This window comes from Nerophis lumbriciformis, linkage group LG23 (genome assembly GCF_033978685.3).
Source record: "Nerophis lumbriciformis linkage group LG23, RoL_Nlum_v2.1, whole genome shotgun sequence".
NCBI lineage: Eukaryota > Metazoa > Chordata > Actinopteri > Syngnathiformes > Syngnathidae > Nerophis > Nerophis lumbriciformis.
This window is the reverse complement of record NC_084570.2, coordinates 41,059,161-41,086,660: the sequence shown is the minus strand read 5'-3', so window position 1 is coordinate 41,086,660 and position 27,500 is coordinate 41,059,161. Positions and strand designations below refer to the sequence as shown.

The following is a 27,500-nucleotide window of genomic DNA, read 5'->3' as shown; positions in this document are numbered from 1 at the left end:
ATCTGGCCTAAAACTGCTCTTAAACGGGCGGTGATTTACGACGCCAGCATCCCCAGGTAGTCAACAAGAATACGGATGCAGACCTGGGTTCAAGGAAGACACTTCAAAATAAAAGCTCGAAATGTCTCAACACGGGCTCATCAGACTTGGAGGACATTTAATCGTTTTGTTTTTTTCTCGGAACAAAACAGATGGCAAACATGACACAAAACACTTTAATTAACCAAGACTATGAATTGTACTTTAAATTTTAGACCAAACACACAGAAAAATAAGATGGAATAACCAGAAATTCCGGACAATAAGCGGCTACTTATTTTTCTACGCTTTGAATCCAGCGGCTTATAAAACAGTGCGGCTAATCCAGGACACTGCCAGTAAGATTTGGTATGGGGAAAAAAAATTGCCATAGCAGAAAAAGTTGAATTGGCACTGAAATAAATTTTGGGAACAAATAAACACAAAAATAAAAAAAATAAAAACATTTTTTTGGTGGATATTTTCGACGCCAATATTCATATTTTTGTACGCTTTTATTGTTTTTGTGCGTTTCAAAGGTTTTTATGATCGCTTCTCTTTTTTATGAATTTTTTTTTTTTCCGGTTCCGCTTCTTTTTTTTTCACGGTATCAAAATAATGGCAGTGTTTTAGCCTGAGGGGGGCGGGGCTTAAAACATATTTACCCGGAAGCAGTTGTACTGGGCTGTAAAAAAAACGTAGAAGAAGAAAGGAGTACCGATGGCGTCTAAATTAAGAGTAAAAGTTATAAAGTTAAAGTTAAAGTACCAATGATTGTGGTGAAATTTGTCCTCTGCATTTGACCCATCCCCTTCGATCACCCCCTGGGAGGTGAGGGGAGCAGTGGGCAGCAGCAGTGCCGCACCCGGGAATCATTTTTGGTGATTTAACCCCCAATTCCAACCCTTGATGCTGAGTGCCAAGCAGGGAGGTAATGGGTCCCATTTTTTATAGTCTTTGGTATAAGCTATATTTGTGTTAATCTAGACATACTTTGAGGCTGTAGTATAAGCAGCACAAAAAATGTACAGGAAATGTGCGAAAATATGAAGATTGGCATCGAGAAAATATCCATGAAAAATATTTTATTTTTTCAATGTTTGTGTTTATTTGTTGCCCAAACTTATTTCAGTGCCAATACAATTTTTTTTCCAATGTCAAATTTTTTTCCGATACCAAATCTGACTGGCAGTGTTCTGGCTCCATCATTTATGGATTTTTCTTTGCTGAGCAAACAGTTGTTTTTATTATTTTTACTCGAGCCAATCACACTGAAAAAGTGTGTTGTTGCTTGTGCTATGGCGCCATCTTTTGGACCAGTACGCTCACTGCAGGTGTTGCAGTGTCCTTCCATTTAGTGCTTTCAACCGGAAGTAGAAGTGCTGCTCTGTTTTCTTGCCGTTCATAGCGTTTCTACTCGTGTGGATTCTTCATTCGTCACTCCAAGCGACGTTTGTAAGTTTTACAATACAACTAAAACAATTCTTACTGACTAAATTGTCCCATGTGTGATGTCTATAGGGGTGTTTTTATGCATAATTAAATCAAGCTAACATCGTTAGCAAATATGCAAACACGTTTACAAGTGTCTGTGTTAGCATTATTAACTTACAAAGGCATTATTTTTGTTTTGTTTCAGTTTCACAGATTCCTTAGTAAATTCACCAAAATGTCACTGTGAAGTTATTCAGATGTTTAGCTGATTGGAGAGATAACTTGCGCAGCTAGTGGGTCCATGACAATGACTTCTGTTTTGTTTGATCAGCCGTTTTACTGCCGTGTTACGGACACCTTTTGGAAACAATTATGGTATGAAAATAACAATTTATAAAATACTTCTGTGGAAATACTGTAACTCATTTCACAACGTATATATCTGCGACTTATGCGGCTAAATAAAACATTTTTAAAAATTATTTTTTACAATTAATTTATTTATCTATTTTTTTAAAATTAAAAACATTTTTTAATTCATATATATATATATATATGTACAGTCGTGGTCAAAAGTGTACATACACTTGTAAAGAACATAATGTCATGGCTGTCTTGAGTTTCCAATAATTTCTACAACTCTTATTTTTTTGTGATAGAGTGATTGGAGCACATACTTGTTGGTCACAAAAAACATTCATGAAGTTTGGTTCTTTTATGAATTTATTATGGGTCTACTGAACAAGTGACCAAATCTGCTGGGTCAAAAGTATACATACAGCAACATACATGATCAATTTTGGTGATGTAGAAAAGTTACAATCAAATCAAATGAGCTTCATGGCCTCTTAACTTAATGTGAGTGATTATGATTGACAACACCTGTTGACTTCTCTGAGCCCATTTAAATAGGGCTCATGTGATGCAGTCATTAGACTCGGTTACAAACGCGACGATGGGAAAGTCAAAGGAACTCAGCACAGATCTGAAAAAACAAATCATTGACTTGAACAAGTCAGGAAAGTCACTTGGAGCCATTTCAAAGCAGCTTAAGGTACCAAGAGCAACTGTGCAGACAATTGTTTTGTAAGTATAAAGTGCATTGCACAGTTTTGTCACTGCCACAATCAGAAAGAAAATGCAAGCTATCACCTGCTGCTGAGAGAAAATTGGTCAGGATGAACAAGAGTCAACCGAGAACCACCAAAAAGCAGGTCTCCAATGAATTGGAATCTGCTGGAACACAGGTGTCAGTGTCCACAGTCAAGTGTGTTTTGCATCGCCATGGACTGAGAGTCTACCATGCAAGAAGGAAGCCCTTGCTCCAGGAGCGACACCTTAAGGCTCGTCTAAAGTTTGCTGCTGATCACATGGACAAAGATAAGACCTTCTGGAAGAAAGTTCTGTGGTCAGATGAAACACAAATGTAGCTGTTTGGCCACAATACCCAGCAATATGTTTGGAGGAGAAAAAGGTGAGGCCCTTAATCCCAGGAACACCATTCCAACCGCCAAGCATGGTGGTGGTAGTATTATGCTCTGGGCCTGTTTTTGCTGCCAATGGAACTGGTGCTTTACAGAGGGTAAAAGGGACAATGAAAAAGGAGGATTACCTCCAAATTCTTGGGTGTTCCAACAGGACAATGACCCCAAACACACGTCAAAAGTGGTAAAGGAATGGCTAAATCAGGCTAGAATGAAGGTTTTAGAATGGCCTTCCCAAAGTCCTGACTTAAACATGTGGACAATGCTGAAGAAACAAGTTCATATCAGAAAACCAACACATTTAGCTGAACTGCACCAATTTTGTCAAGAGGAGTGGTCAAAAATTCAAGCAGAAGCTTGTGGATGGCTACCAAAAGCGCCTTATTGCAGTGAAACTTGCCAAGGGACATGTAACCAAATATTAACATTGCTGTATGTATACGTTTGACCCAGCAGATTTGGTCACATTTTCAGTAGACCCAAAATAAATTCATAAAAGGACCAAACTTCATGAATGTTTTTTGTGACCAACAAGTATGTGCTCCAATCACTCTATCACAAAAAAATAAGAGTTGTAGAAATGATTGGAAACTCAAGACAGCCATGACATTATGTTCTTTACAAGTGTATGTACACTTTTGATCGCGACTGTATATATACACACACACACACATATATATATATATATACTTTTAAGTGGACTTTTAGTCAAAATTTCTTCTCCCACAACCTGCTAACACCGAACGATCATGCATCATCCGCACTCCAGAGGGACAGGTGTATCGCCGTAACCAGAGACACCTCCGAAGCACCAAGGTACACCACTCTCACCCACCTGAACCGACCTCATACTCACCTGACGACAACACACCGGAAGAAAACCACGCACCTTTCACACACACAAGCGAAGCAATGGACTTGCCTGCTTCGCATGCACCAGAACTGCCATCTGATTCGGAAGCAGAGGCTTCATACCGCACCAGGTCAGGCAGAGAGGTAAAGCCTCGAGTCATTTTGGACCTATGAATAAAGTAAATAAATAAATAAAGTAAAGGGTGTACGCCGAACGCTGCCCTGAAAAAAGAAAAGAAAAGAAAAAACGAATGTAACCTTATATGTGTAAGCTGAAACCGTCATATTTATCGGTGATTCTGATTATTGTTGTGAATTTACAGTCAAGACTTTTCACAAATGTGTTTGATATTTTCATACGATATTTTCTATTACAGTGCAATGCATACTGCATATGGGTTCGCTACCGCGCTAAAATGTTAAATGATGCATTCTGGTATTGAGACATGTTAGGCCGATACCTGTGTAAGTTCTACAATAAGTTCCAGTCTTTTTATAGTACCGTTTTGCACTAACCAGGTACCTCACACAGAATCTGTCTATTGTGCCATGTTTATTCATTTAATATTTGTTCCCAGTTTACTAACCTGATATGATGCTATTTTATGCATACATGGTACAGGCAGCACTTTACTATTTTGTTTGTTTGTTTCCATAAAAAGGGGGATGTAATATTCATAGCCAATGAAGACCCTATGTTGGATGAGTGGCATTTTAATCAGGCATCTGTTTAGGCAGCTACATGCTCAAAGCAGCCCGGTAGGGGTCCTGGCTAGGATTGCGGAAGTCAGGTTGGAGCGACACAACGAACGGTAGAGAAGTTGGAGGTAGATGACCTGTTGGAATAAAAACACAACTCAAAGCCTGAAGAAATCGTCCTGCAGTTTATTCCATACATGGAAATATTACATATATATATATATATATATATATATATATATATATATATATATATATGTCTTAATAAGGTTATCCAAAAAATAGTGCTCGATACCGTAGTAGAGCGCAATATATGTATGTGTGGGGAAAAAAAATCACAAGACTATTTCATCTCTACAGGCCTGTTTCATGGGGGGGGGTTCCCTCAATCATCAGGAGATTTTAATGGGAGCATTCGCATACCATGGTTTATATAGGGCACAGAGTGGGTGGGTACAGGCTGGCCTAGGGGCGTGGTGATTGGTTCATGTGTTACCTAGGAGGTGTTTCCGTCTATGGCGGCATGTTGTTACAATTTCGCTGCGCTTGTTGAGGGATGACAGGTCTGGACGGTAGATAATAAACAGTTTCTCTTTCAAGCATAGGTTGCATCTTTTATTACCACTATTGTAAGGTGTGCTGGATGCAAGAATTTGCCATGTTATTGAATATTCAACATTATTGTCTTTGAGGTCCCAAATGTGTTTGCTGAGTTCTGTGGTATTTCGCAGGTTTTTGTTCCTGAAAGAAGCCTTGTGGTTGTTCCATCTGGTTTTGAATTCACCCTCGGTTAATCCTACATATGTGTCGGATGTGTTAATGTCCTTGCGTGGGTACCTTGCCTGTACCCACCCACTCTGTGCCCTATATAAACCATGGTATGCGAATGCTCCCATTAAAATCTCCTGACGATTGAGGGTACCCCCCCTCATGAAACAGGCCTGTAGAGATGAAATAGTCTTGTGATTTTTTTTCCCCACACATACATATATATATATATATATATATATATATATATATATATATATTTAGTCTGGTGGCCCCCAGTTTATGTAAATAAACATTGAATGCTCTTGAAAAAAAAAACCAGCTAATGTTAGCATGTTGAAAGAAAGCTAGCTAGTTAAGCTTTCTCCAACAGCACCTCTGCAGGTTGCAGCAAGTAGTGCACCTTTAATAGTCCACACACCTCAGCTTTCACGATCAAGTCATTTACTAATTGACGATTCTATACTAATGCTAATAACAACATTAGCGTTTATAAAACCTGGCACTTGTTGATGACGCGTCGTTAGCTTTGGCTAACGATTCATTTATATTCCTGGTTGCGCTTTGGACGTGTAAACAAGCTGCAGGCGTTCAAGGTGAGACCACACGTCTGCCGCCAAGTCATCGGGGAGAGTGCCGCCACTTAATCCGTCTGTTGTCTTTGGTGCAAACACTAAACACAAAAAAAACGGGGGGCTCGTCTGGAAGAGAAGCTGCCAGAGGGCCCGAGAGAACAGGACGTGTCAAAGAGGAACAAAAACAACACATATTTTTTTAGCTACACATTGTACTGATTTTTATGTAAATGATGTTTATATTTCAGGACATTGGATTTCTGTGCAAGTGTTGGTCTGTATCTCTCAGTTTAAATTAGTCTCATTTCATCTATTTATCGTTATTATTCCGCTAAAAAACTTTGCCGTTCTCCACAGCCCAGTTTTTTATTCCGATCGGGACCGTTCGAGTATCAAAACGTTCGGATCGATCGGGAATCGTGATCACCTTGAAAACATTTTTAAAAAATATCCCAGATTACCCAGAATTCCTGATATTCTAGGTCATTTTTCCCGTTCAAAATGAATGGGTCATTTTTCGAACTTGTGCAATTCCCACATTTCTCAACCAATTGAAACTGTTCCACATCCACACACTCATCCCACCTCGGACAATCAAACCATCGAAAAAATTCCAGGAATGACCAGTTTCCCAAAGCCCTATTTGATCTCTTCCTGGAAAGTTTTCACAGTCCACATTTTCCAACCGTTTTTGGCTATTCCACCTTCAAAACATTCCTCTTAATTGGGACAACAAAAGTTATACTTTTTTTTCTTTACAAATTCCCGGTTTTCCAGGAATGACCAAATACCAATGGAAATTCAAACTATTACAGCGTCAACAATTTTCAACCGTTTCGAACAATTCCAACACCAACCCATTCATATCATTTAGGACAATTGTAGTATTACCTATATTTTCAAAAATTTCCATTTTTTCCCAAATTTTCCAGGAAATTCCTATTCAAACGAACGAACGTATTCATAGTTCTGCAACGCCCTAAATTTTCTAAATTTTGTACCATTTTTAAACCTGACTCCGACCTTTCAACCATCCAACCACACTACTCTTCCAATATTTTGAACATAATACCTGTTTTCCCTCTCCCAAAATTAAATTTTTTTCTGTAATTTCCGGTAATTTCCTCCCCATTGACAATGAATGGGAAATATACAAACGACTGCACATCCCACATTTCTCATCCGATTTGAACCTTTCCAAATCCCGCACACTCTGCTCACCCTGGACATTCAAGCCAGAATACATAATTTGAACCGGTTGTTATCGAGATCTGATTTTGTGTAGCCGAGTTATAAAAGCTGAATTTTTTGTGGCGAGCCATCAAGTTAAAGTTTGGCACAATGCCCCGCCCACATTCTATGGCGTAGACGAAAATCCCCTGCAATATATCATCGCCCATCCGTCTAATAAATTACATTTTTACCGCGGCTCGTTCGGTCCAAGTCCCTCGGACGAGTTTGAAAAAGTACAACCGCGGTTTTTCACCTAAAAATGGCAGACGTAAACCAAGATGGCCGACTTCCTGTTGGTTTTCAAATATGGATTCTTGACACTTTTACGTGCGTCCTGTCAAGATGGACGTCTCCTGCGATTTTCTTGATGACACGTGAAACTTGGGGTAGTGTCAAATTTTTTTTCTTATTATTTTCAAGGGGGCGCAAGAGAGTCAATTTGAAATTTTCCTGTTCGGGTCCCGAAAAATATAAACATTTTCGCCTGACTTGACACTCTTGCAGAAAATTGGTGATTATAAGCCGCAGATTTATACGTTGTGAAATGAAATATTTTGTAAATTATTATTTACATACCTTATTTGTTTCCAAATGGTGTCTGTAACACGGCAGTAAAACGGCTGATTAAACAAAACATAAGTCATCGTCATGGACCCACTAGCTGCGCAAGCTAGCTCTCCGATCAGCTAAACAGATTCAATAACTCCACGGTGACGTTTTGGTGAATTTACTGAGGAATTTGTGAAACTGAAACAACACAAAAAGAATGCCATTGTAAGTTAACAATACTCACACAGACACTCGTAAACAAGTTAGCATGTTAGCTTATCGATGCTAGCTTGATTACATTACGATAGCGCGTGCAAATAAGCATGAAAACACTCCTACAGACATCACACATGGGACGGTTTAGTTTGTAAGAATTGTTTTAGTTGTATTGTAAAACTTACAAACGTTGCTCGGAGTGACGGATGAGGAATCCATACGAGTAGAAACGCTATGGACGGCTAGGGGACTGAACGGCATTTCTAATTCCGGTTGAAAGCACTAAACGGAAAGACGCTGCAGTGAGCTAACTCGTCCAATAGATGGCGCAATAGCACAAACAATAAAAAACATTTTCTGTGGTTTATTCTTTTGCGTTATGGCCGTCAGCAAAGAAGAATCAATAAATTAGCCGCACCGTTTTGTTAGCCGCAAGGTTCAAAGCGAAAAAAAAAAAGTATCGGCTTATAGCCAGCTGTATTTCAGCTTTGTTTGATTCCGCTGTACCTCGGTTGGGAGAGGGGCCGTGCCAGCAACTTGAGGGTTCCAGGTTCGATCCCCGCTTCTGTCCTTGGGCAAGACTCTTAATCCACCTGCTCCCAGTGCAAATGTAACTTAGATAATAGGTTTCACTATGTGAAGCGCCTTGAGTCTCTAGAGAAAAGCGCTATATAAATGGAACAGCGGAAGAGCCGACTTGATTTTGTGTTCTTCTCTTTTGTAAAGTTGTGTTGAACTTTGGTCTTAGCGTAGACAATGGTTGCTTGCAGACTGAAAATGGACTAAAGTCTGCTACACCTGCATCAAAGACCCGGCCAAGGTCGATATCTTGGACATGAGACGGCGGCCAATTAGCTTCTCTTTCGTGGGCCGGGTGGGATTCAACGGTCAAATATTGCAACCACGGACAGGAAGTAAGACCGTGACTCTAACCGAGAGATAGAAGACAATGTCCTCGCCTCAGGAGATCCCCACTTGGGAGCTGGCGGGACAGTGTGTGGAGATAATGGGCTCCCCAGGGTGGCCCAAGCTCTAAGTCATTCATGAGCTGAGGTCTTTGAGGGCCGAGCATCGGCATGTGTCTGTATGCCGCGCACACCCACGCCGTCCATCGCCCCGCATGCAGCGGCAAACCCGAGACCCCCGGCCCGCCGTTCATCACCGGCCGGATTAAGTGATTAAGGCGGCGTGATGGACCAATTGATCGGGCGGCCACCTTGACGAGATGTTTCATTCTGGAATTCACAAGAAGGCCGCTGGCGGGGAGGAAAGTGTTGGCTTGGAAACGTCTGGAGCGAACCAGGCGGTCTTCTCGTGTTCTACGTCAGCGGACCGCTACCGAGCCGTCAATCATATCAGAAAATATATTCATTTTTTTCCTATTTTGAAAAAAAGCATCACATCTTGCCATAGACGAAGCCAACTTTGGCTAAAATGACTGAAAATAACAAACGTTGTACAAACCCCATTTCCATATGAGTTGGGAAATTGTGTTAAATGTAAATATAAACGGAATTCAATGATTTGCAAATCCTTTTCAACCCATATTCAGTTGAATGCACTACAAAGACAAGATATTTGATGTTCAAATTTTTTTTTTGCAAATAATAATTAACTTATAATTTCATGGCTGCAACACGTGCCAAAGTAGTTGGGAAAGGGCATGTTCACCATTGTGTTACATGGCCTTTCCTTTTAACAACACTCAGTAAACATTTGGGAACTGAGGAGACACATTTTTTAAGCTTCTCAGGTGGAATTCTTTCTCATTCTTGCTTGATGTACAGCTTGAGTTGTTCAACAGTCCGGGGGTCTCCGTTGTGGTATTTTAGGCTTCATAATGCGCCACACATTTTCAATGGGAGACAGGTCTGGACTACAGGCAGGCCAGTCTAGTACCCGCACTCTTTTACTATGAAGCCACATTGATGTAACACGTGGCTTGGCATTGTCTTGCTGAAATAAGCAGGGGCGTCCATGGTAACGTTGCTTGGATGGCAACATATGTTGCTCCAAAACCTGTATGTACCTTTCAGCATTAATGGCGCCTTCACAGATGTGTAAGTTACTAATACACCCCCATACCATCACAGATGCTGGCTTTTCAACTTTGCGCCTATAACAATCCGGATGGTTCTTTTCCTCTTTGGTCCGGAGGACACGACGTCCACAGTTTCCAAAAACAATATGAAATGTGGACTCGTCAGACCACAGAACACTTTTCCACTTTGCATCAGTCCATCTTAGATGAGCTCAGGCCCAGCGAAGCCGACGGTGTTTCTGGGTGTTGTTGATAAACGGTTTTCGCCTTGCATAGGAGAGTTTTAACTTGCACTTACAGATGTAGTGACCAACAGTAGTTACTGACAATGGGTTTCTGAAGTGTTCCTGAGCCCATGTGGTGATATCCTTTACACACTGATGTCGCTTGTTGATGCAGTACAGCCTGAGGGATCGAAGGTCACGGGCTTAGCTGCATACGTGCAGTGATTTCTCTAGATTCTCTGAACCCTTTGATGATATTACGGACCGTAGATGGTGAAATCCCTAAATTCCTTGCAATAGCTGGTTGAGAAAGTTTTTTCTAAAACTGTTCAACAATTTGCTCAATCATTTGTTGACAAAGTGGTGACCCTCGCCCCATCCTTGTTTGTGAATGACTGAGCATTTCATGGAATCTACTTTTATACCCAATCATGGCACCCACCTGTTCCCAATTTGCCTGTTCACCTGTGGGATGTTCCAAATAAGTGTTTGATGAGCATTCCTCAACTTTATCAGTATTTATTGCCACCTTTCCCAACTTCTTTGTCACGTGTTGCCGGCATCAAATTCTAAAGTTAATGATTATTTGCAAAAAAAAACGTTTATCAGTTTGAACATCAAATATGTTGTCTTTGTAGCATATTCAACTGAATATGGGTTGAAAATTATTTGCAAATCATTGTATTCCGTTTATATTTACATCCAACACAATTTCCCAACTCATATGGAAACGGGGTTTGTAGGAATTGCAGGGAAAATAGCAATATTTTTACAGAAATCTCATTAGTCCAAAATGACTGAGGGCAACGTTCCCCCTAAGGTGCGCGCCTGCGCAATTGCGCACTGCTCACGCGTCCTCTGCGCACAGCAAATTAATGCCGCGCAGGAAATCAAAAATCCCATCTGAACTCTAAACGAAATAAACACATTACAATTTATTCTGTATGATTTTGCAATGCAACTCTGTGAGTGACAAGAGTGGCCCCAATGAATAAAACAATCTTTGTCTACACAGTTCAATTATCGTCGGTCGAGACACTTTACGAACAGGAATTCCATCAATCACTTTATTGAGCAAAACTGTTTGTAACCACACCAAAAACATGAGTAAAAAAAACTTTTATCTATAAAAACTGGTAATTTTCTGCCAAACAAACCAGGCTTAAACCAACTTTGTCATCCGTCATATCAACAGAAGCCGCTCGCTCTGTCTCACCTGCACCAACACAAGCACTCATGGCACTTAGCTGCGTTTATGGCCACACAAAAAGTCGGACAACCCCAACGCCACACAATGTGTAAATGCCAGGTTGTAACACTCTGACTCCTCAATCAGATGTGTGCTTATTTTACTGCCATTTATTAAGAATGTTAATCTAAGGATATTATTCATGAAATATTGGCACTAGATTTCATAAATGCTAATAAAAAGATGTATTTTACAGACAGAAAGTTACAGTAACTAAATGTAATCTCTGAAAGGGGTAACATTTCTTTTAAAGGCAGGACCCGCAGCCAGACATACAATACGACCACATAGGTCATAAAAAACATGTTTTTTTGTTATTGTCATTGTAAGAGGGCAACATCACTTATATCAGAAAATTATCTTAATAAAACATTTAAATTGTTATGATGCCAGGTTTGGGACAGGTGTGACGCTGGTGTGGCCACAGTGTGCACGTCTGATGTTGCTCACATGTGCTCCACTGAATGCTCAGGGAGTTTGTGCGTTTGCTCACACACATGAAAAATTAGAGGGAACATTGACTGAGGGGACTCTTGAAACCAAGGGCGAAAAAAAAAAAATTAAGAGATATTATCGGCCGATAAATGCCTTAAAATGTAATATCGGAAATTATCGGTATCGTTTTTTTTATTATCGGTATAGATTTTTATTTATTTATTTTTTTTAATTTTTTTTAATTAAATCAACATAAAAAACACAAGATACACTTACAATTAGTGCACCAACCCAAAAAACCTCCCTCCCCCATACACTCATTCACACAAAAGGGTTGTTTCTTTCTGTTATTAATATTCTGGTTCCTACATTATATATCAATATATATCAATACAGTCTGCAAGGGATACAGTCCGTAAGCACACATGATTGTGCATGCTGCTGGTCCACTAATAGTACTAACCTTTAACAGTTAATTTTTACAAATTTTCATTAATTACTAGTTTCTATATAACTGTTTTTATATTGTTTTACTTTATTTTTTATTCAAGAAAATGTTTTTAATTTATTTATCTTATTTTATTATTTAAAAAAAAAAAAAGTACCTTATCTTCACCATACCTGGTTGTCCAAATTAGGCATAATAATGTGTTTATTCCACGACTGTATATATCGGTTGATATCGGTATCGGTTGATATCGGTATCGGTAATCAAAGAGTTGGACAATATCGGAATATCGGATATCGGCAAAAAGCCATTATCGGACATCCCTAAAAAATGTTTTTCTCAATGGCAGCGGTACTCAGTTGTAATACACTTTTCCACCACTTGTGGCAGTAATGACAATCTCAAACAAACAGAAGAAGTCTGCAGCTAAAATCAATGAGAAGTTTCTTAAAGCCCCACTTAAGTACTTTCAGTTTTAGTTGCTTTTGCCGGCGCCAGTGGACCAAAGTCAGAAGAAGACCAAATTTCCCATGAATACTAGCGCGTACTGCGTCACACTGACATGAATATTAGGTCTCTAATGCCGATGCTGATGTGAATCAGCAGACACAAGAAATGATCGTGGATTGCGCTACAAACATGACGCTAATACCAAGAATGCTGGTCCGAAGCAAAGAAAGACCGGCGAGAGAGTGTTTTGGAGGGAAGTAGTAGTGGAACTATCAATCTGGTGGCTATTTATTGCTACTACGCTGAAATTCCAACAGCTAACATTAGGCATTAGCATTTTGATTTGAGAATCGAAAGGTACGTACTAGCTTAACAGGAACAGAGCCAAAGCAGATTCGGTCCACAGCGAGCGAAAGCCGGGGGCAATGTTGATCCTCGACTGCCCTTTTATCCGGGTAATCTCCCTTTTCCTTTTTTTGTTTCTTCAAACAAAACTTTTCATTTCTTTGGTTGTTTTGCAGATTCTTCAATGACAGCAGTAATTTGCAGTTGTTCTTCATTTAGTTGTCTTTGTAAATAACGGGGAAGTGACGCAAGTTCATGTTTCATCCCAGAAGATATGAAAATATTTTAGAAAGTTTGAAAAGTTACTTAGTGCTGCTTTTCTTAAGCGCCAAAATGATGAGTAAAGCGGTGAAGCTGTATTTTCATTGACAGTTTATCCAAGAAACTTATATATTATTAACGCTATTCTTTATTAATATAGTTCAAGTTTATTTTAGCACTACTTAATTATACGGAAATGTTTCATAAATTGTTATGAGTCCCTTTTTTTGCAGTATATTTGATTAGTATTTATTTTTATAATCAGCCTGACCTTAAGGTGAGTATGGAAAAAAAAAAAAAAAAAAAAAAAATGCAGTCTAAGCCTGGGCCCCTGGAGAAGGGGTCCAGACTGAGGCCAAGGAAAAGAAAAAACCTCATAGCCATAGCACACATACACACGTGTGTAAAAGTGTTTATATATATTGTTTATATATATATTTATATATGTCCGTCCTCTCTTTTTTCCCTAGGACTGATATATTATTTTCCAAAGGGGAGGTCGGGTTGTCTTTGTCCCGTCTGACTCCGGTTTCCATGATAACTGCCCCTTGACTGGCTTATCTTGACGATTATTGCCGCTTGCGCCCACATGTCAAGGCTCTATTGTGTGTCTCTTTACGTGCGTCACTTTAAAACTAACTATTTACGGTAATAGTAGGAAGTAGCTTCCCCCCGCCACCCAGGGAGCTGAATGTGCAATGTCGCGCCCTACAAAGTGTTGCGCTTATCACACACCAGCTGTTCGATTGTGATATTCATCTTCGTTGCGGTTTCCATCACCCGATTTGGAGGCGTTGAAATTGCCATGTAAAATCGCTAATTCTATGGCAAATCGTACGTCAGATAGCATCGAGCTAGCACGTTTTGGAAGAGCCTTACTTTATGTTCACGTGAGGTCACGTGCGACAAAGCTACCAAATTATGGCACCGTTTCAATTTATGTGAACCTAACCGGCGAGTACCGGCGGAATTCAATACGTATCCCTAGGTATTTGTCGTAATGGTTTATTTAAGTGGCAAGTTTGAGCATTAAGAGGCACTTTTTTTTCTTTCCTTGTTTGCCGCTCTTACAAACCCCCAAATACTATTTAATTATATTGTATTACGACTTGTAAACCGCTTGCTAAAATCAATTAGCTACATGTAGAAATCAATAAGGGGCCACTTCTACAGTATAATGCACTGCCTTTACATATTTTTCCTTAAGTGTCTTTGTCTCCGGTCCCTAATTTGCGCGCAATAATCAATAGATTTGTGCTGTGCTGAGCGCATAGAAATACGATATTAGAGTTGGCGGCCTGAGGACACAGGAGAAGGTCGAGCCTTGTGGAATCTGCTTTTAGGTTGGAGCACGTGTGTGTGTGTGTGTGTTCTTGTATTTCTACCCTTGTTGAGATATCAAGAAGGAAAAGTAGCTTCCATATGAGGAGGTGTGAACAAGTGAGGACATAAATCATGGTCCCAATACAGAAAACCATTGCATCTAAGAGAGAATGTCTCATTTGGTGAAATCTATCAAAATGGGGGTGGTCCCAAAAAAGGAGGGATATAAAAGTGCTCCCCCTCTGGTCAACATATGAAATAACAAGTGTGTGTAAAAATGTGAAGTGCTCCCCCTCTGGCCAACATATGTAATAACAAGTGTGTGTAAGAAATTGAAATGCGCCCCCTTTGGCCAAAATTAATTTAAAAAATAAAATAAAAATGTATACAGAGACATACTGTCATAACTTGAAGTAAATAATGAAGATTAAAAACCAATTACAAACAAAAAAAACAACAACAACAAGAAAAAAGAACTAAAAGCAGTCTTTTTCTCACAATGTGTCGACTTTTTTTCTTATAAAATTGGAAACAATTTCTCATATTCTTTCTTTTTTATTAAGATTTCAATATTTTCTTGTAAAATTATTACTTTTTTATGTAAAATGAAGCACGGTGGGAGAGCGGTTAGAGCGTCTGCCTCACAATACGAAGGTCCTGAGTAGTCGTGAGTTCAATCCCGGCCTCGGGATCTTTCTGTGTGGAGTTTGCATGTCCTGCCCGTGACTGCGTGGGTTCCCTCCGGGTACTCCGGCTTCCTCCCACCTCCAAAGACATGCACCTGGGGATAGGTTGATTGGCAACACTAAATTGGCCCTAGTGTGTGAATGTGAGTGTGAATGTTGTCTGTCTATCTGTGTTGGCCCTGCGATGAAGTGGCGACTTGTCCATGGTGTACACCGCCTTCCGCCCGATTGTAGCTGAGATAGGCTCCAGCACCCCCCGCGACCCCGAATGGAATAAGCGGTAGGAAATGAATGGATGGATGGATGGATGACATTTGTCATATCAAATTCTGACTTTTATCACAATATTGCCAATTTTTTGGTTGTTATTGTAAAATAGTGGCATTTTTTGAGTAAAATTCCGATTATTATTATAATTCTGCCAAAATGTTAAGCTTTTCTTGTAAAATTGCGACTGTTATTGAGTAAAATTCCAACTTTTATCATAATATTGCACAAATGTTCAGTTTTTCTTGTAAAATTTTGACTTGCGTTGAGTAAAATGGCGACTTTTATTATAATACTGCCAAAATTCCAAGTTTTTCTTGTGAAATTGTGACCCATTTCTTGTGAAATTCCAACTCATTTTTTAACAACAAGCTTTTTTATATTTGCATAGTATGTACAGTAAATATTAATAATGTTGTAAATACAAATCATTATCTATCTAGAAAGGGTGGTCCTGAAGAGGGAGGCATTTTTCGGAGGTCTCCAGAAGGTAAGAAATACAAGAATGTCTGTGTGTGTGTGTTTGTATTGTTGTATTTCTACCCTTCTTGGGACATCAACAAGGAAAAGTAGCTTCCATATGAGGAGGTGTGAATAAGTTAGGACATAAATCATGGTCCCAATACGGAACACCTTAGCATCTAATAGAGAATGTCTAATTTGCACCCCTGGTGGTTAAATCTATCAAAATGAGGGTGGTCCCAAAGAAGGAGGGATTTAAAAGTGCTCCCCCTCTGGTCAACATATGAAATAACATGTGTTTGTAAAATTTGAAGTGCTCTCCCTCTGGCCAACATATGAAATAACAAGTGTGTGTAAAAAATGTAAATGTGCCCCCTTTGGCCAAAATTAATTTAAAAAATAAAATAAATACGTATATAGAGACATGCTGTAATAACTTGAAGTAAATAATGAAGATTAAAAAACAATTACAAACAAGACATTTAAAAAAAAGAACTAAAAGCAGTTTTTTTTCTCACAATGTGTCGACTTTTTTCGTACAAAATTGGGAACAATTTCTCATATTCTTTCTGTTTCTGTAAGATTTCAATATTTTTTTGTAAAATTATTACTTTTTTATGTAGAATTATTACTTTTTACTGCAAAATTATTATGTGTGTCATATCAAATTATGTCTTTTATCACAATATTGCCAATTTTTTGGTTGTTCTTGTAAAATAGTGACATTTTTTTAGTAAAATTCTGACTTTTGTCATAATTTTGCTAAGTAAAATTCAGATTATCATTAAAATTCTGCCAAAATTTTAAGCTTTTCTTGTAAAATTACGACTGTTATTGAGTAAAATTCTAACTTTTAATATAATGCACAAATGTTCAGTTTTTCTTGCAAAAGTTTGACTTGAGTAAAATGATGACTTTTATTATAATACTGCCAAAATTCTAAGTTTTTCTTGTGAAATTCTAATTTTACAACAAGCTTTGTTATATTTGCATAGTATGTATATGTTATCAATGTTGTAAATACACATCTTTATATATCTAGAAAGGGTGGTCCTAAGGAGTAGGCATTTTTCGGAAGTCTCAAGAAGGTAAGAAATACAAGAATGTGTGTGTCTGTCTGTGTGTGTGTGTGTGTGTGTGTGTGTGTGTGTGTGAGTGTGTGTGTGTGTGTGTGTGTGTGTGTGTGTGTGTGTGGGTGGGAGACAGAGCGTTGCCAGACCCTGTTAGACTTAAGACGGATTGATATAAATGTTGATTTTATTTAAGAAACAAAATAGCTTTTAAAGAATGTTGTTATAATTTAATCTATCTTCAATTTACGGACAAAGTAGAAACAGAATGTTGAATTCAAGGAGAGACCTGGAACTCCTTCAAAAGGCAAACAGGGCAGTGCCTCAATGATCCAGCAGATGGCACTGTGGCGAAAACCCCCCCACAAGGGCTGCAGAATGACAAATGAAAGGACGCGGAGGCCGTTTTGGTAGTTTTCACCTTTAAAAGCGAGACAAAAAAATCGAAAAGGCAGAGCTAGAAAATGTAGTTTCGTTGGAAATTTTGCGTAAACGCTGAGGAGCCAACGCCGAACTGAAATGCTAACAGTTAGCACGCCGGCCAGACAGCGTCGAGTTACAAAAAATATGAGCAACAGGAGTTAAAAAAAAAAAGTGCTATGCTAACATGCTATCGCAGGGGTGTCCAAACTTTAACCGGCAAGGACCGCATTCAGTAAAATGGAAGCACCCGGAGGCCATTTTCGACACATTTTGTTCGCTAAAGATGCTAAACGCCAACCAGTGTATGTCAATATATGCTAAACTAGCTGAACAAAAAATCCCTGTTAGCTTTGTGTTGTAGGTGACAAAGAAAACAAGTGTCATCTAACGAGGGCTGGCAAAATTAACGAGTTAACTCATGCGATCAATCACAAAAAATATTGCATTACGCAGATTAATCACACAGTTTATTTTGCTCCTCTACCGTAAACCGACTCTAACAATGAAATGACATTTGTGACCAAGTACTGAGGCCTTTTTAATTTAATTAAAATTTTGAAGTTAAATGAAATCATGCAAGCGAGTACTAGCTGTGATTAATCCAATTTCAAAAGTGTGAATAATCTGATTTTAAAAGTGTTTTGTTTGACAGTATTACTAATAATGTCTCGGTAATAATGAACTCATTCAATTTTTACGACCAGCCGAGGGCCAATAGAAAACAAGGGGCAGGCTGAAACTGGCCCCCAGGCCGCACTTTGGACACCCCTGTGCTAACAAGTGAATCATAACTGATCTAACCATTTATGAGGAGACTTTTGTATTTCGAAATCATGGATGTAAATTGTGTACACATCCAGAACAGGAAGTGAACATTGTGTTAGTAATTGTTATGAAGTGGAAAATTGGTAGGTTTAGATAGTTACAAACTGCTAAATAAGATAGCATGCTAATGTTAGCATGTTAAAATGCTAACTGTAATATCTGTAACGTACCAAAATATATTACTCTGAGGTGTTTCCCTGAAAAATGTGTTTAAAATGCTAGCATGCTAACATTAGCATGCATTTAGTACCAAAATATGACTAAGGTGTATACCTACAAAATTAGCTAAAAAAAATACTAAATAAAATAGAATAAAAGCTGACAATGCTAACAGTACTATGCTAATGCTACTATGCTAACAAGCTAACAAGTGAATCATAAGTGATTCAGCTATTCATAATGCATACTTGCCAACCTTGAGACCTCCAATTTCGGGGGGTGGGTGCGGGGGGGCGTGGTTGGGGCGGGGGCGTGGTTGGGGGCGGGGTTGGGGGCGTGGTTAAGAGGGGAGGAGTATATTTACAGCTAGAATTCACCAAGTCAAGTATTTCATATATATATATATATATATATATATATATATATATATATATATATCCCTGTCACCCCGAAGGGAATAAGCGGTAGTAAATGGATGGATGGATGGATATATATATATATATATATATATATATATATATATATATATATATATATATATATATATATATATATATATATATATATATATATATATATAGATATATATATATATATATATATATATCCCTGTCACCCCGAAGGGAATAAGCGGTAGTAAATGGATGGATGGATGGATGGATAGATATGTATATATATATATATATATATATATATATATATATATATATATAAGAAATAATTGACTTTCAGTGAATTCTAGCTATATATATATATATATATATATATATATATATATATATATATATATATATATATATATATATATATACATATATATATATATATATATATATATATATATATATATATATATATATATATATATATATATATATATATATACATAAATAAAAGAAATACTTGAATTTCAGTGTTCATTTATTTACACATATACGCACACATAACACTCATCTACTCATTGTTGAGTTAAGGGTTGAATTGTCCATCCTTGTTCTATTCTCTGTCACTATCTTTCTAACCATGCTGAACACCCTCTCTGATGATGCATTGCTGTGTGGCACGCACAAAAGTGCTTTCATCAAATGCACTAGATGGCAGTATTGTCCTGTTTAAGAGTGTCACAACATTGCTGTTTACGGCAGACGGACTGCTTTACTGTAGACGTTCTTTATATTGTGGGAAAGCGGACTCAGGTCCGCATGGAGCTGGAGGGGGCGTGGCCTCCAGCTCCGCCTGAATTTCGGGAGATTTTCGGGAGAAAATTTGTCCCGGGAGGTTTTCGGGAGAGGCGCTGAATTTCGGGAGTCTCCCGGAAAATCCGGGAGGGTTGGCAAGTATATCATAATGAGACTGTTGTATTCAGAAATCATGGATGTAAAATGTGTACAAATCGAGAACAAGAAGTGAACATTGTGTTAGTAATTGTTATGAAGTGGAAAAACGGTAGGATATAGTTACAAACTGCTATATAAGATAACATGCTAATGTTAGCATGTTAAAATGCTAACTGTAACATCCGTAACATACCAAAATATATTACTGTGAGGTGTTTCCCTGAAAAATGTGTTTAAAATGCTAGCATGCTAATGTTAGCATGCTATCTTATCTAGTTCCAAAATATGACTAAGGTGTATACTGTACCTACAAAATTAGCTAAAAAAAATAAAATTAAAATAAAATAAAAGCTGACATGCTAACAGTACTATGCTAATGGTACTATGCTAACGAGCTAACAAGCGAATCATAACTGATTGCTATTCATGATGAGACTTGTATTCAGAAATCATGGATGTAAAATGTGTACAAATCGAGAACAGGAAGTGAATATTGTGTTAGTAATTGTTAGGAAGTGGAAAAGGGGTAGGATTAGATAATCCTCGCTTCTTCCTACTCCTTTTCGGACATGTTGTAAATAAAAATAAAAATATGTAATGCATCATATTGACACATGTTGAAAAATAAACTTCAAGCAACAATAGCATGCTTACAGTTAGCATTAATTACATACCAAAATATAAACTGCTAAATACCTGCCAAATTAGCTAAATAAGATAGCATGTTAATATGCTATAGTGCAAACTGTAAAATGCGTCATATAAAATAAAATATATTACTTAGAAGTGTGTGCCTGAATTTTTTTTTTTTAAATGCTAGCATGCTAACGTTAGTACGAAAATATGACTGAGGTGTATACCTAGCTAGCATGCTAACAGGTATCATATATCAAGTAACAATATATTTGACGCTGAGTTGTATACCTGCAAAATTAGCAAAAAAGCTAGCCTGCTAATAATAAAATGCAATTTTTTTTAACCCGGGCGTTTAAAAAAATAGCGACAGGGCGCACATGGCCCTCGGGCCGCACCATGGACACCCCTGATTTTATTATATTCTACTTGTCTTTATCATCTATTATATTTTATTTGTGATATTGTTCATTATTATTAGATTATTCATATTATGTCACACAGTCGCACTTAAAACTATTCCGATTAAATGAAATGAACTGATTTCCATAAATAGCGACCAATTGTAAACCTCTTTTTCATTCGCTATTTAATTTTTTTGTTCTTTGTTGCAAAATACTGCACGTTTATAAAATAAACACGTCATTTACAATGAAAATAGTGCATATATTTCTGTAGTACTGTCAAATTAATTAAAAAAAATAAAATCTGATTAATCACATTTTCGAAATTGGATTAATCAGGACTAATCACAGATTATTACTTGTGTTTTTTAGTCAGATTAATCAAATGTTTTAATATGGAATAATCAGTATTAAGCACAGATTATTATTTATGTTTTTTTTAAATCATTTTAATCACATTTTTAAATTTGAATTAACCAGGATTAATTAAGATTATTACTCTTTAAAAACTGATTAATCACATTCTTTAATTTGAATTCATCATGATTAATCACAGATTATTACTTGTTTTTTAATCAGATTAATCAAATTATTTAATTTGGATTAATCAGGATTAATCACAGATTATTACTTGTTTTTTAATCAGATTAATCAAATTATTTAATTTGGATTAATCAGGATTAATCACAGATTATTACTTGTTTTTTAATCAGATTAATCACATATTTCAGAAGTCTCAAGACTTTTTCAGGTCAAAGGTTTTATTTTCATTTCACTTCACTTCATTTCACCTTCAAATAGCAACATGCAGCATATCATGCACTAGCTTGTACGTCATTGCAGGAATGTAGAACTAAATTCAATTCAAAAAGGGCTGTGATGGCCGAGAGGTTAAGGCGTTGGACTCGAAATCCAATGGGATCTTCCCGCGCAGGTTCGAACCCTGCTCACAGCGTGGCTTTCAGGTTTTTGACCAACTTCTTACTCGTACATTTGCTCAAGGTTTCATGTCAAATATTTTCCTCATTTAATTGAATCAAAATAGCGTGCAGCATATCATGCACTGTCTTGACCCAATAATGTTACTAATTTCAGTAACTTCACCTTCCATCCATTATCTGCAAATGTTGGCAAATTTTATGTCCAATGTCTTCTTTTTTTGTTTTGTTTTGTTTTGACTTTTAAGGATTTTTTTGTTTAAAAAAAAAGAAGAAAGAAATATATCGATAAATAAATACAAAAGTTGTAACAAAAATGACATAAAACTACTTACTTTTTTCAAAATCATTTTGCAGAATGAATTAAGGCATCTGTACAATAAAACAAAAATAAAGTAAAAGTGTTCGCCTTTTGAAGATAAAGGGCTTTGAACTCCATGTTTTGTTTTGACTTTTAAGGCTATTTTTGTAAAAAAAAAAAAAAATTCAAATAAAATAAAATAAAATTATATATATATATATATATATATATATATATATATATATATATATATATATATATATATATATATATATATATGAAGAAGTTAAGCCCTGTATAATGACACACAAATATATATATCTATATATTTTTTTTTTCCTCATGTAAAAAAATTCAATGTTCAACATTCTCATGCACTCGTAACCTTTTCAACAATTGTAGCCTTCAGAATAAAACACAATGGGTTGGCTAAAACTGTCAAGTAAGATCTGAAATTATGATGTCATTGCTCATCATCTCATTCCCAGACAGCTCAATAAAGTCTAATTAAATCTAATTTATTATGTTTCCCCGCAAAAGAAATAATCACAAGCTGACTGATCTCATCTGATTTTATCTACAAAATAATGGACCTTTTCAATTAGCACAGCTTCTTAAAGTTGATGACATTAATGATAACAAATGACATAATTATACATAATAAAGTCAAATTAGGATATTTTTATTCATTTTTCTTAGATGTGTGAAATAACAGAATTATCTGTAGAAGCTGGGCTTTGAATTATGTTCAACATTCTGTCATTCAAGTTTAAAAATTTATATTTTTTTGTAAAGCGCTGTATAAAATAAATATTTGTCCCTTTGAAAATTAACTGCTTCATTTTGACTTGTGGGCCATTAAAAATACAAATAAAATGAAAAATAGAAGTCAAACACTGTATAATGAAACAAAAAGTAAAACTAATTAATTTTTTAAAATGAAGTGCTTTTTTACGTCAAGTGTTGCTTTAAATTTGGAGACTCTTTTTGGAAAATTAATTAAGGCAAATGTAAAATAAAACACTTTTTTTTTTAAAAAGAGTGAGTGCTTTGGACTCCACATTTTGTTTTAAAAGTTAAAGTTTAAGTACCACTTATACTCACACACACACACTAGGTGTGGTGGAATTACCCTCTGCATTTGACCGATTTCTTTGTTCACCCCCTGGGAGGTGAGGGGAGCAGTGAGCAGCAGCGGTGGCCGCACTCGGTAATCATTTTGGTGATTTAACCCCCAATTCCAACCCTTGATGCTGAGTGCCAAGCAGGGAGGTAATGGGTCCCATTTTTATAGTCTTTGGTATGACTCGGCCGATCTCAGGGCGGACAATCTAACCACTAGACCACTGAGCTTTGTACTCCACGTTTTGTTTTGAGTTTTAAGGTAATATTTGGTTAAAATAAATAAATATATATATATATATATATATATATATATATATATATATATATATATATATATATATATATAAAAGCCCTGTATAATGACACAAAAATTAAGTAAAACTACTTACCTTTTAATTAATTATGTGCTTTTTATGTCAAGTTTTGCTTTGACTTTTTAAACATTTTGCAGAATGAATTAAGGCATCTGTACAATAAAACAAACATAAAGTAAAAGTGTTCGCTTTTTGAAGATTAAGTGCTTTGAACTCCAAGTTTTGTTTTGACTTTTAAGGCAATTTTTGTTAAAAAAATAAAATAAAAATAAAATTATATATATATATATATATATATATATATATATATATATATATATATATATATATATATATATATATATATATGAAGAAGTTAAGCCCTGTATAATGAAACAAAAATAAAGTAAAACTATTTACCTTTTTAAAATTAAGTTGTTTTTATGTCAAGTGTTGCTTTGACTTTGTAAACATATTTTACAGAATGAATTAAGGCGTCTGTACAATAAAACAAAAATAAAAAGTAAAACTGTTTGCCTTTTGATGATTAAGTTCAAAGCAGCTTACCATGCATTCTCTTGACCAAATAAGCTTACTTTCACTCAGACTTTTATCAAATAACTGCAATATTTTTGGTACAAGTTTCAGGTCCAATGTGCTCAGTTAAATGAAGCAAAACTGCGTGCAGCATATCATGCACTGTCTTGACCAATTATTCATACTGAAATTCCAGTCACTCCAGCTTTCATTCACTGTCTGCAAATGTTGGCAACATTCAGGTAAGATGTCCATGTTAGCTTTTTTTTTTCATCTAAAGAGCATTAAGCAGCATACCATGCATTGTCTTGACCAAATAACCTTGCAATTCAATCTTTCATCAAATAACTGCAGTATTTTTGGTGCAAACTTCAGGTCAAAGGTTTTATTTTCATTTCACTTCACTTAATTTCACCTTCAAATAGCAACATGCAGCATATAATGCACTAGCTCAGTGGTTCTCAAATGGGGGTACGCGTACCCCTGGGGGTACTTGAAGGTATGCCGAGGGGTACGTGAGATTTTTTTTTAAATATTCTAAAAATAGCAACAATTCAAAAATCCTTTATAAATATATTTATTGAATAATACTTCAACAAAATATGAATGTAAGTTCATAAACTCAGTGAAGCGCAAGCTCAGGTTTGTCACTAAAATGTCTGTCAAAAAGAACTGTGAAAAGAAATGCAACAATGCAATATTCAGTGTTGACAGCTAGATTTTTTTGTGGACATGTTCCGTAAATATTGATGTTAAAGATTTTTTTTTTTGTGAAGAAATGTTTAGAATTAAGTTCATGAATCCAGATGGATCTCTAATACAATCCCCAAAGAGGGCACTTTAAGTTGATGATTACTTCTATGTGTAGACATCTTCATTTATAATTGAATCACTTGTTTATTTTTCAACAAGTTTTTAGTTATTTTTATATCTTTTTTTCCAAATAGTTCAAGAAAGACCACTACAAATGAGCAATATTTTGCACTGTTATACAATTTAATAAATCAGAAACTGATGACATAGTGCTGTGTTTGACTTTTTTATCTCTTTTTTTCAACCAAAAATGCTTTGCTCTGATTAGGGGGTACTTGAGTTAAAAAAAAATTCACAGGGGGTACATCACTGAAAAAAGGTTGAGAACCACTGCACTAGCTTGTACGTCATTGCCGGAATGTAGAATTAATTTCACTTCAAAAAGGGCTGTGATGGCCGAGAGGTTAAGGCGTTGGACTTGAAATCCAATGGGATCTTCCCGCGCAGGTTCGAACCCTGCTCACAGCGTGGCTTTCAATTTTATGACCAACTTCGTACTCGTACATTTGCTCAAGGTTTCATGTCAAATATTTTCCTCATTTAATTGAATCAAAATAGCGTGCAGCATATCATGCACTGTCTTGACCCAATAATGTTACTAATTTCAGTAACTTCACCTTCCATCCATTATCTGCAAATGTTGGCAAATGTCATGTCCAATGTCTTCTTTTTTTCTTTTGTTTTGTTTTGACTTTTAAGGAATTTTTTGTTTAAAAAAAAAGAAGAAAAAAATATCGATAAATAAATAAAAAAGTTGTAACAAAAATGACATAAAACTACTTACCTTTTTCAAAATTAAGTGCTTTTTAAAAAAAACATATTTTGCAGAATGAATTAAGGCATTTGTACAATAAAACAAAAATAAAGAAAAAGTGTTCGCCTTTTGAAGATCAAGTGCTTTGAACTCCATGTTTTGTTTTGACTTTTAAGGCAATTTTTGTAAAAAAAATAAAACTTCAAATAAAATAAAATTATATAAATATATGAAGATGTTAAGCCCTGTATAATGACACAAAAATGAAGTAAAACTACTTACATTTTTAAAATTAAGTGCTTTTTATGTCAAGTTTTGCTTTGACTTTGTAAACGTATTTTGCAAAAGGAATTAAGGCAAAGGTAAAATAAAACAAAAATAATGTAAAACTATTTACCCTTTGAAGATTAAGTGCTTTGAACTCCACGTTTTGTTTTAACTTTTAAGGCAATGTTTGTAAAAATAAATAAATAAAATTGTGTGTACCGGTACATACATACATACATACATACATATATATACATATATATATATATATATATATATATATATATATATATATATATATATATATATATATATATATATATATATATATATATATATATATCCATCCATTTTCTACCGCTTATTCCCTTTGGGGTCGCGGGGGGTATATATATATATATATATATATATATATATATATATATATATATATGAAAATAATTTTATATACTGTATATATATGAAAATAAATAAAAAAGTTGTAACAAAAATGACATAAAACTACTTACCTTTTTCAAAATTAAGTGCTTTTTAAAATGAAAAAATATATATATATATATTTATTCATTTGATAGGGACATCATAATACAGGTACTGAGAAAACAGACACTCTTTTTTTGTTGTTGTCCCCCCCCAAAAAATAAATAAATACATAAATAAAAAAAATACAATAAAATAAAATACAATTACAGAAAAATCAAATAAGTAAGATAATAACACCCCCTCAAACCCCCCGTCCTACATTTCAGTCACAGTGGGTAGTAATGTATTGCCTTCCTCTTCACCCATACTTGTCAACCCTCCCGGATTTTCCGGGAGACTCCCGAAATTCAGCGCCTCACCCGAAAACCTCCCGGGACAAATTTTCTCCCGAAAATCTCCCGAAATTCAGGCGGAGCAGGAGGCCACACCCCCTCCAGCTCCATGCTGACCTGAGTGACGTGTCGACAGCCTGTTTTCACGTCCGCTTTCCCACAATATAAACAGTGTGCCTGCCCAATCACGTTATAACTGTAGAATGATCGAGGGCGAGTTATTGGTTTCTTATGTGGGTTTATTGTTAGGCAGTTTCATTAACGTCCTCCCAACAACACATAACAACAGCAGTCACGTTTTCGTCTACCGTAAAGCAATTTGTCTGCCGTAAACAGCAATGTTGTGACACTCTTAAACAGGACAATACTGCCATCTACTGTACATGCATATGTGACAATAACATCTATGGCTTTTAGAGAGTGCAGTGCACAACTGCGCACACAACAAGGAGATGAAGCAGAAGAACGAGGAAGATACAGCCATGGCGACGCCGACAACGAGTAAGATGAAGAAATACGCTTGTAAGTTCCAAGCCGCAGCTGCGATTGGACCTGGATAGCCTCCGGGAAGATGTAATGGACTACCAAGTACTTGGCAGTGAAGATCTTCCTCAGGAACCAAATATTGACCGGTTTTGGGCCATGCTAGGGAGAAATGGAAGATTCCAGACTCTAGTGCATTTGATGAAAGCACTTTTGTGCGTGCCACACAGCAATGCATCATCAGAGAGGGTGTTCAGCATGGTTAGAAAAATAGTGACAGAGAATAGAACAAGGATGGACAATT

The 27,500-nt window shown here is 36.3% G+C and overlaps 2 non-coding genes across 2 annotated transcripts; both read left to right on the top strand.

The window, feature by feature from the left end:
* The first annotated feature begins 21,743 nt into the window (after positions 1–21,743).
* Positions 21,744–21,825, top strand: trnas-cga (transfer RNA serine (anticodon CGA)). Its single transcript has one exon. It is a non-coding gene; the product is annotated as a tRNA-Ser (tRNA).
* Positions 21,826–25,263: 3,438 nt separating this feature from the next.
* On the top strand, positions 25,264–25,345 carry trnas-cga (transfer RNA serine (anticodon CGA)). Its single transcript has one exon. It is a non-coding gene; the product is annotated as a tRNA-Ser (tRNA).
* The last annotated feature ends 2,155 nt before the right edge of the window (positions 25,346–27,500 follow it).